Source organism: Coturnix japonica, chromosome 24 (assembly GCF_054131305.1).
Source record: "Coturnix japonica strain WE chromosome 24, WE-NBRP24, whole genome shotgun sequence".
NCBI classification, from domain to species: domain Eukaryota; kingdom Metazoa; phylum Chordata; class Aves; order Galliformes; family Phasianidae; genus Coturnix; species Coturnix japonica.
The window spans coordinates 7849856-7859695 of NC_140686.1; positions in this window are offsets into that span (position 1 = coordinate 7849856).

Below are 9840 nucleotides of genomic sequence, written 5' to 3' on the forward strand. Positions count from 1 at the left end.
TCTTAATCTTGTAGCAGAAATATTCAAAGAGCATCAGTTCAGTATTGTCCATCCCTCTCTGAATGCAACATGGAGACTCACTGATTTGGTTTTTTAGGGGTGTTTGTAAGAGAACATTGTCTGATGCTACTTTTCACCAAATAATGTTTTCTGATGCTATTTTTTGCCTAATTGTATTAAATTGTATGAGAATTACTGGGGTAGATGTAGGTAGGTATTTTTTATAGCTCTGTCATTTACTGACTCACTTCTTGCTGTTAAATACTTGGGCATCAAGGAAGCGTGGATATTAATATTTGCTCAGAGCACATTGGAGAATTCAATTTGGCATTTTTCAGACAGAATCTTCAGTCACTGCACAGAGATACCCCCAGTCACACACCACCAGACCATGGTCAGGAAGAAGGCAGGCATCTGTCTCAAGATCTGATGCTGGAAATACACAGAGAATGCCAGTGGTCACCAGCATAGAGATCAACACTTGATGTTTCTGGCAAAGAAGGCTTCAGTGAAGCCTTTGGTAGTATGTAGTCCTCCTGAGCTGGGAGTTGCTCTCTGAACTTGGATGCTTTCAAGCACAATAATCCCAGTTCTTGGAATCCAGTACTGCACTGTCCAAGGCCTTTGGACAGCTCCCCGGGTGTGTTACAAGGCCTTGACTAGGGACAGACGAGCCATAGATCCTCATAAGACTATACAACTCTACAGGCAGCTGCTGAGGAAGAATGAAGAGAACTAGAGAAGATTCAGATGAGAGATAGACAAGCAGTGATGAGGAGGAGGACACAAAGGTATCTCTAGTCCCTCCTGAAAAGTGTCTCTAATATGAAGAGCACATCTTCCCATACAGTTTGGAGGCCACAACCATGGCCAGATTTTTACATTTTAGAAAGTATCTGCTTATGTTGGGAGAATTAGGGTAGGCAGAAGATAATTTGCCTTCTGGTTGGCGTGAAGGGTGTAATTTCAAATGGTATATATCCACCATGGGAGGAGATGGGGAACATAAGGCGAGTGGAGGGGCAGCATTATAATGTTATGTTGGAGTTGTGGCCATAAAACCACAGGTTTGGGTTTGTCATTGAGGAGAGCTGGGCTTGAAGGAGAATAAAGTGAGAACAAAGTTTACTGAAGCAGAGAAAGTTTTGTTAGGAACTACTGGGTAGACCTGGAGGAGAACATGGTGGTGGGTTTGATCTACATGGTTTTGAAAGCAGATTCAGGGCACAGTGGCCATATTTTTTCTGAAACAAATAGTTTTAGTCAACCCAGCCAACTGCTTATTGCTCACTTCATTGCTTTTTTAAATACTCTGAGCAAGCTTCTATGTTAATACTTACTTAATACCCACAATTCATGTAACTTTTTCATCCATAAAGTTTCAAGGAGCTTTTAATCGATTTTCAGCTGCCAGTTGATTTTAATGGGATAAATGAAAACCAAAGAAAAATTGTGCCTCAGTATCTTTTAGTGTTGTAATTTGGTTTCACAGGAATTTCTCATCTTCAGAACCTGATCACATGTATTGGCAAAGCGTTCACACTTTTTTTTAATGTGGGCTTTGAAAAACCCATGCTAATCTTCATCTAAACTGTAAATTAGTCTATCAGACCCTGGCATGATCAAGAGGTCTTCCAGCTGAAGAGTTCTGGCCCTCCTTTAGTAATGGCATAAATCATTACCTTTGATTGTCTTCATTTTTTCCAGTGTCTCTGCTGGGTCTCTGAGGTCAGTGGGGAGAGCAGAGCAGTGTGTATTCCGGATATGCTTCCTGTCTTGGACTCCAGCTTTAATTCCTGGTGTTCTGTTCACCATGATGGCCATAATGAGTGACTGAACCCTCATCCCACTGCAGATAATATTCTAGGGCCCTGACTGCTTCTATACTTCTTGAATAAGCATTGCTGTATGCCTTTACTACCACTCAGATGATCATTTATCTGGGCTTATCTGTATGGCTTTTGCTCTTCCTTAGCTCATGAAAGCAAGAATGGCAAGAAACTGTAACATTTGTGTTCAGTCTGACTGATTTCATGGTGCTTCAAGACCAGTTCCATGCACACACCACCTCCTACTTCCATCTCAAATAGTGATGTGATAGAATGAGGAAAGATTGGGAGAATTACAGCAAGGCTGATAAAAGACAGGTAAGGGCATTTGTAGAAGAAGTTACTGAGAAGGCAAAGGAAAGGAAAAGGAAGAGGTGAAAGAAGAGGAAAATGAAAAGGCAAAAGGAAAAGAAAAAAAAAAAAAGGACAAGGACAAGGAAAAAAAGGAAAAGGAAAAAGGAAAGGGAAAGAAAAAAGGGAAAAAGAAAAGGAAAAATGAAAAAGGAAAATGGAAAAGGAAGAGGTAAGGAGGAGGAAAATGAAAAGGGAAAAGGGAAAATAAGAGGAAAAAAATGAAAATGAAAAAAAAAATGAAAAAAAAAAAAAAAGGAAAAGGGAAAGGGAAAGAAGAGACTGGATGCAATTCTTCACACAACCAATACACTGTCACCAGGAGCTGTGGGACTGATGGACACCATGTCATCAAAGCAAAGAATTTTGCTTGTGGTTTAAGGGGAAACCATATAGGTTTATGGAGGAGAACAAACACTGTCACTAAAACCGTTAACACCACCTTGGGCTGAAGAAGTCCCCGAGCTGCAAATTCTTGGCATCAAGGGGAAATGTCTCTGCTGCACGTTCTGTTCTTTTACTTTTCCCAAGGAATCTGCTTTTGCACAACGTCCCTGCTGGACGTGAACCCAAGTTGAAAAAACTAAACAGAAAATTGGGAAAATTGGGTGTTGTTTGTCCAAAATTAAGTGGTATGTTGGGCCAGCCAGGATGGCTGGTGATACTGAAGTCCAAAATGAAGCATGCAGTGCCAAAAACAAGGCGTCAGCAGAGCTTGAGCTTCTTTATGATTCCTCAAAATCAGAGAGGACAGCAGAGTCAAGGCAGTCCTTGAGAACAGAGTAGAGGAGAGGAGAGGAGAGGCCATTCAGTCCTACTTGAGGAGTATTCACTCCTAATAAGACCCTCCAAACTCAGCTTCCATAGAGGGAATTTCTACCATCTGCACAGCGGTACAGGGTTATGGATCAGAGCCTTCACAAGGGCTGTCCATGGAAGGTCTGATCTTACCAGGGTCCTAAGGAGAAGCCAACAGTTTAGAAGAGCCCTAAAAGATGTGTCTGAGATGGATGGAAAAAAAGCTACTGGTCATAATTAATACCACAGCCCATGTAGAATTGCTCTGCTTCAACAGCAGAATTTGCAGGTGCCAATAAGGTAAAATCTGAGCCACCACCTGTTCAGACTGTCCTTCACTGTAAACTCTGAGCTGATGTGAGTTGAACCTTACCAGAAATATCTTACAATTAGCACTGCAGTCTTTGGTTTGGTCCCCTTCTCAGTTCAGATAGATATATATGCAACACCTGGGAGGTAGTTTGCTGTAAGCTGATAATTTTGCATATGTGGACAAGTTACTTAACATACAACTCATCAGACAGGTACCCTTCTATAGGCTGAGTCAGGCATAGGAAAAAAAAATCTGGGGAGGGCAGACAAGCATGGAGCATCATGCCCCTTCCCAATCTCCAACCATGTTCCAAGTGTAGGACTGAGCTGTAGCTCATATTCGAACCCACATAGCTTAATAAACACTTTCAAAAGTTGTGTTTTGAATCTCTGGGTTGGCTTGAAACCACAGCTTCCTGGCCACATTGTGTGGGCTAGTAGCTAAATGCACCAAACTTTATTTGCAGTCCCTCCAAAGGAAAGCTTAACTATGTTTACAGCCTCGATCCTTCAAACTAAGCACAGTGAATAGCAAATATTAATTTTGCTCTAATTCTAGAGAAGAACAAACTAACAGGACTGTGCCGTGTCGCCGTGCCTCTTGCTATGCAATCATCCATCTCCTTGCCAGCAGGTGGTACTGTGCCCCCAGGAATGACACAAGGAGCAAAACCCCCTTCGGAAGGGCTCTTCCAGGAAGAATCTTTCCAAATTCTTGCTATTTTAGTCTGCCTTTATACACCTTCTCATACTTGGAGTTCTTGATGGAGATTTTGATGAGCACAGCATGATTGCCAGTTCATCACTGGCAAAAATGCATACATAACAGGGGAGACTGTTTTGAAAAATAGTGTTTTGTAGCTGAGTTTTCACTTCATCAGATAGTGTTGTTGTTGTGCTCTTTGTAGCTGTTGTAGTTTCCATGCAGATAAATAGGAGGCATACTTTCAGAGTGAGCTATGCAAAATGAGACGTGGGCTTTTGCTTTCAGAGCTCCTTTCACAAGAGGGCGTTAACACAGATTCTACCTCACTCTAGCCTCTGGAGCAGCTCAAACCCTAACCCTAACCCCTAACCCTTATCCCTAACACTAATCCCAAATCCTAATCTCTAACCCTAACCCGTAACACTAACATTAACCCTAATCCCTAATCCTAATTCCTAACCCTAACCCTAACTCTAGCCCCTAATCCCTAACCCCTAACCGTAACCTCTAACCCAAACGTCTAGCCCTTGACCTTGACTCAAACCCTTATCATAACCTTAACCTTAACCCTTACCCTAATCTTAGCCGTTAACCTTAATCCCTAACCCTAAACTATAACACTAACCCTAACTTTAATCCTAGTCCCTTACCCTAACCCTAACCCCAACCATGACCCTCACCCCCTAACAATAACCCTAACACCTAACCCTTAACCTTAATCCCAACCCTAAACCTAACCCCTAGTCCTACCCTAGCCTCTAACTCTAACGCTAACCTGTTCCCCATGTATGTTCACCCTGAGTAGTTGTCCCCCTGCATCCTCACAGCTGCAACACTTGTGTGCTGAGCACTGTTGGGTACCTAAGGCTTTGGGAAAGAGATTTTCAGGGCTATAATCTAGTACCTGTGCTTCCTTGTGCTGAAAAACCAAGACCAGGGAAATATAACACACAGCTCGGTGGCTCAACCCACATCATGAAAGGATATTCCACTTTTTAGTTCTACTGGTCAGGTGTAGCAGGCCCACTGGATGGCACTGTGTCCTACTCTCCCTCTCCCTCCTGAGGGCCTGAGAAACCTTCAGTGCTCTCTCTGGGAGCGGGAACGCTGTAGGGTGGTTGGGTAAAGAGAGTCAACACCAGCAGAATGCAGAAATTCTGGAAATTATCATCTGTTCTGCTCAGTAGGCTCATGGAAAGCACTAAGGAAGATTACAAAGGCTATGCATGTTGAAGGAACAGAGTAGGGGACAAGAGTTGTAGTTACCCGGAGCATGACAAAGGCAGACTAAAATATATCTTCAAACACTTGTCCAAATAATTCTCAGTTGCTCCAGCTGCAATTCAGTTAATAACTTCCCCTCATTTAGGGCACGTTCCTCCTTGGTAGAGCTGTTCATCAGTAGGAATGAGTAGATGACCAGACCTCACTTCACAAGTTACACTGTGAATCATGGAGTCACATAATGGTCACATAGACACTGAAGTCTATTCAGTTCCAATCTCATTGCCATGGGCTGGTTGTCCCCAGCCAGTTCACACTGCTCAGGGCCCTGTCCAACGTATTAGGTGTAGGTAGGGAGATAAGAGCCCAACCCTGCTTACTTACTTCATGGCTCACCGTGGCATTTCCAGCCCTGAAGGTCCACGGTTTGGATAGGGGAGCTGCAAGCTTTCAGCACACAGAAAAGGAGAACTGGGCTCTGCTAACCCATTCGAGTCCAGCTGGAAAGGAGATGACAGCTACAAGCAAAGATACACTCTGCTCCCATTCTGTGCTATGCCTGTCAGAGAATCATTTCTCTTTCTGGCATCTCCCTTTGCCTTTTTGTCCTTTGCATACAGCGTTCAGTGGTCACAAGCAGGAATTCTAGTAACATATTAAACTATGAACTGCAATTCATAGAGTCACAGAATCATTACATTTGGAAAAGACCTATAAGATCAGAAAGTCCAACCCCAACCTATCTCCACCATGCCCACTCATAGAATCATTACAGGTGGAGAAGATCTCTAAGATAATGGAGTCCAGCTGTCCACCTACCACAAATAGTGATCATTAAACCATGTCCCCAAGTGCCCAGCTCTAAGACTTCACTGACGTTGTGCCAAGGGTGCAACCTGAGAGCTGCAATACACCTCTTGGTTTTGCATTCATGGCTACTACTGGAGAAAGTGCAGAAGTCATCACAGCACTCCATCAAGGAAAACTCAAGACAAATTCATCCCATTACTTTCCAGCGTTTGGTCAGCCAGACCCATGGGTCAACTAGAAAAGATCTCCCTTCAATAAACAAGCAAGAAAACAGTCTGCAGCTCCCCTGCAAAAGGCTTTCCTTGCTTGAGGAGGCAGATTGATGTGACGACAGCAGGCGTGAGCTGTTTATTAGCCCCAAGCACGTAACATTTTCATAACTATGGAGGAAACGGGCGGCGCGCGGCAGCCGGGGAAGAATGGGCTGAAAGAGATAGCAGGCTGCCCTCCGGGGAGGGGTCCCCAGGGCAAAGGGTGCACAACTTGTCCTAGATTTCTTTTTTTGCCTGAGATCTGAATGTATAATTGCAGGAGGAGACAAGGGGGAAAATGAGCTGAAGACTCGTAACTGCAGAGGCCGGTCCCTGTGAGCAAAGGGCCACATGTCTCCTTTTATCGCCAGCCATAATTCCCTCTTTGGCTGAAAGGCGGCTGTGAAAAGAGCAGGACTGGTTCAAACTTCCTTGGGGTCTCCGTGGCAACGGGCCCTGCAGGAGCCTTTTCTTCCTTTCCCCCCCTTTCCTCTTTTGTTGTTGTTGTTGTGTCATTAAAACTTCCCTTGCCAAAGGCCCGGATTGAATCCCTACCAGGCACTGCTCCAGGCTCCTGCCCGCCTCCAGCCAGCTGCCCTTGCCTCACTCATTCCCCAGCACAGCCCTGCAAATCCCAAAGCCAGCCCCAAGCCAGCCCCATCCCAGCAAGGCCCAAGGGCAGCCCCAGCCCAGCAAAGCCCAAAGCCAGCCCCAAGCCAACCCCAGCCCAGCAAATCCCAAACTCATCCCAAAGCCAGACTCAATCTACTCAGCAAGGGTCAAATCCATCTCAAAGCAAGATCAGCAAAGACCAAAGCCATCCCAAAGCCTGCACCACAGACCAGCAATGCAAGGCCATCTTAAAGTCATCTTAAAGCCATCCTAAAGCCACCCCCAGCCCAACAAGGTACAAATACATCCCAAACTCAGCCCTCAGATGAGCTTCCCTTTGCAACATTTTTCTATCCCTTCTTGAATCACCTGCTAGTTCATCTTCTGAAAGTATGTTCTAAACTACTTATAGGATCAAGAAAAATGGTGATTCTCTGATCATTCAGGCCTACCACTACCCTACCAAAGGCCCAGGAGAACACATAACATTCACCCAATGCATATGGCTTCTTTTGCTTCTAAGGCACAAGAACTTGCTGCTTCACAGAGCCTCAAGATTTCCATGACTTTTGGAAGTTCAGCCTGCAGCAAAAATACCTGCCCTCATTTTTTTGCTATGTATTCTCCAGCCTCCAGGATATTACCAGGTTGCACACCAGGGGAAGAAAGAAAAAAGAGGAATGACTCCATTCCCTTTGCTCTCCATCCCTTCCCCCATCCCTGTGATGCATTCCTCCAGATGTCAGGGTAGACAGCGTCATCTTCAAACAAGCCCAAGACCTGTGGCAAAGTTTCTTTGTGTGCTCAGCTAGCACAATTAGTCAGGTTTAATGCTGTTGGGAAAGGCATCTCTGCCTCTCCTGCAGAGCATGGCTGGCCTTGTGCATTACACCTTATGTGTTTATAAAGTGCATAACTGCTCAACACTATATAATTCCAAAGACACAACATACACTGTCAATGAAGTCCTTTCTGTAGTAGACTTGTTTCCCCAGAAAGCTCTTAATTTAACCTTGAGGCTCCTTTCCCATCAGCAAGACCACAAATATCTATGACCATAGACCTACATATGATCTTTCACTCTCTGCCGTCTATCCTTGCTCACACAGCCCTATGTGTAGACCACTTACACGTATGCTGGCTACACCCAACCATTCTATTCCTGTCTGCCTGCATCTTGAGCTTCAAAATGATGGAAAATCACAACTATATACAAGAGGTCCTCCTGAGATGCTTCTTTTCAGGTGAAGTGAGAACAGAAACCTGCAAGTCATCTAGAAATAATGTTCTGATTACCAGCTGATAAGACAAGTGTCCTCCCATTCCTGGCAAAGATCTTCCCTTTAAGAATAAGGTTTATTTGTATAGAAGAATAGAAAGTTAATAGAGAAGACTTTAAATATTTACATAATAACTGCCACTTTTTATGCCCATCGCTTAATCTGTGTCTCCACATAATGGGCCAATGCTATTTCAGGAAAAAAAATATGTTAAAGATGGTCTTTATGGCCTTGTATTTACCAGAGATTGAGATAGGTTTCTTTGCTGGCTCCCTTTGCTCTATGTTGTCATTGTCTCTAAAAGAATACATGGCTTAGGGCTTCATCACATGATGAGAAAAACTAAACCACAGGCAGAACCATCTGTCATTCTTTTTACCCCTCAAATATAAGCATTAAGATTCCAGTTTTGCTCGTAAGTTTAGTAACAGCAGTACTATTAATAACAAAAATATCTTTATTATCAGTTCTGTGATTCATTGTTCTTCCTTAATGTTCTAGCTTGGTCTGCACCAACAGAGGGTGAGATTCTTCCTTCCTGAACTAATTATGTCTCAAGTTCTGCAAGCAATAAATACAGACACAGATAAGGAACCTGAGCAGTCAAAATCACACAAGAAGTCAATGGCAAAGCCAAGGGAAAACTCAGTTGTCTTGATTCCAGGAATGACAACAGCTACCATAGGTACCAATGTTCTGAAAATGCAATCTCTTCTTTTTAAACAAACAAACTAAAGAAAACAAAGCAAAAGCCAACATAGAAATCCCAGTCCCTTGGCAACAAGACCTTCTGAGATATCTCAGGGAAAGCTTGGTATAAAAATGCTTGTAGCATTATCTGGAAGACAGAAAATGTCAGTTGAGTGATGCAGGATTTCAGTAACAGAGGTTATGAAGAGTTTGTGACAAGAAGGAAAGTAGAGGTAGGTGCATGCAATGTCAACATTATGGATCATGTTCCCATATCACAGGTGAAGAAGTATGTTGGGAAGATACAGGGAGATACAAAGAGATGTTCCTCTCCAAAGAACAGTGATCTAATATCTATGGAGGTCCTTCTTTAGATCACTCTGCTCAGGCGTTTTCTCTAGGTTAGGTAAGCACACAGTGTCTTGGTGTGTCCAGCTAAAATTAACTGAGATATGAAGAACCACAGGGAGCAAAGGAAGAGAGTTTTTTAGAGGCAGGGAACATAAAAAAGCCCCATTAGTAGTTCATAATGGAGGGGACTTAGATGGCTCATTCGTGCTTTTGGGGAGGATTTCTTCATGTCTTTACATTCTTCACAATAATGATTTACTTTAGGACTGATGGCTAGAACCATCAAAAAGCCATTTTCCTATTTTACCTCCAGTTAAATACCAGGACCAAAACGTAGGTATTCAAACTGTGAATTCAGATGCTGAAGCCTTCAAAGACCCCACTGGTACTGAGGAACCCATCTTCTCACTTTCAGTTTGTGGCCATGTCCAGAGCTGCCAGAATGTGCAGTTCAACATTTAGTGCCCAAGAGCCCGTCTGCAAGTCAAGCCCTATGCTGCCATCTCTTAGTGCTGCACCATGGATCACAGGTCTTGCACATCCTCTGACTTGCCCAACACGATGCCTGAACCCTCTTTGTCAGCAGCAGCCCCACACTGTCCATCTTTTGCTCTGTACCTCGAGTC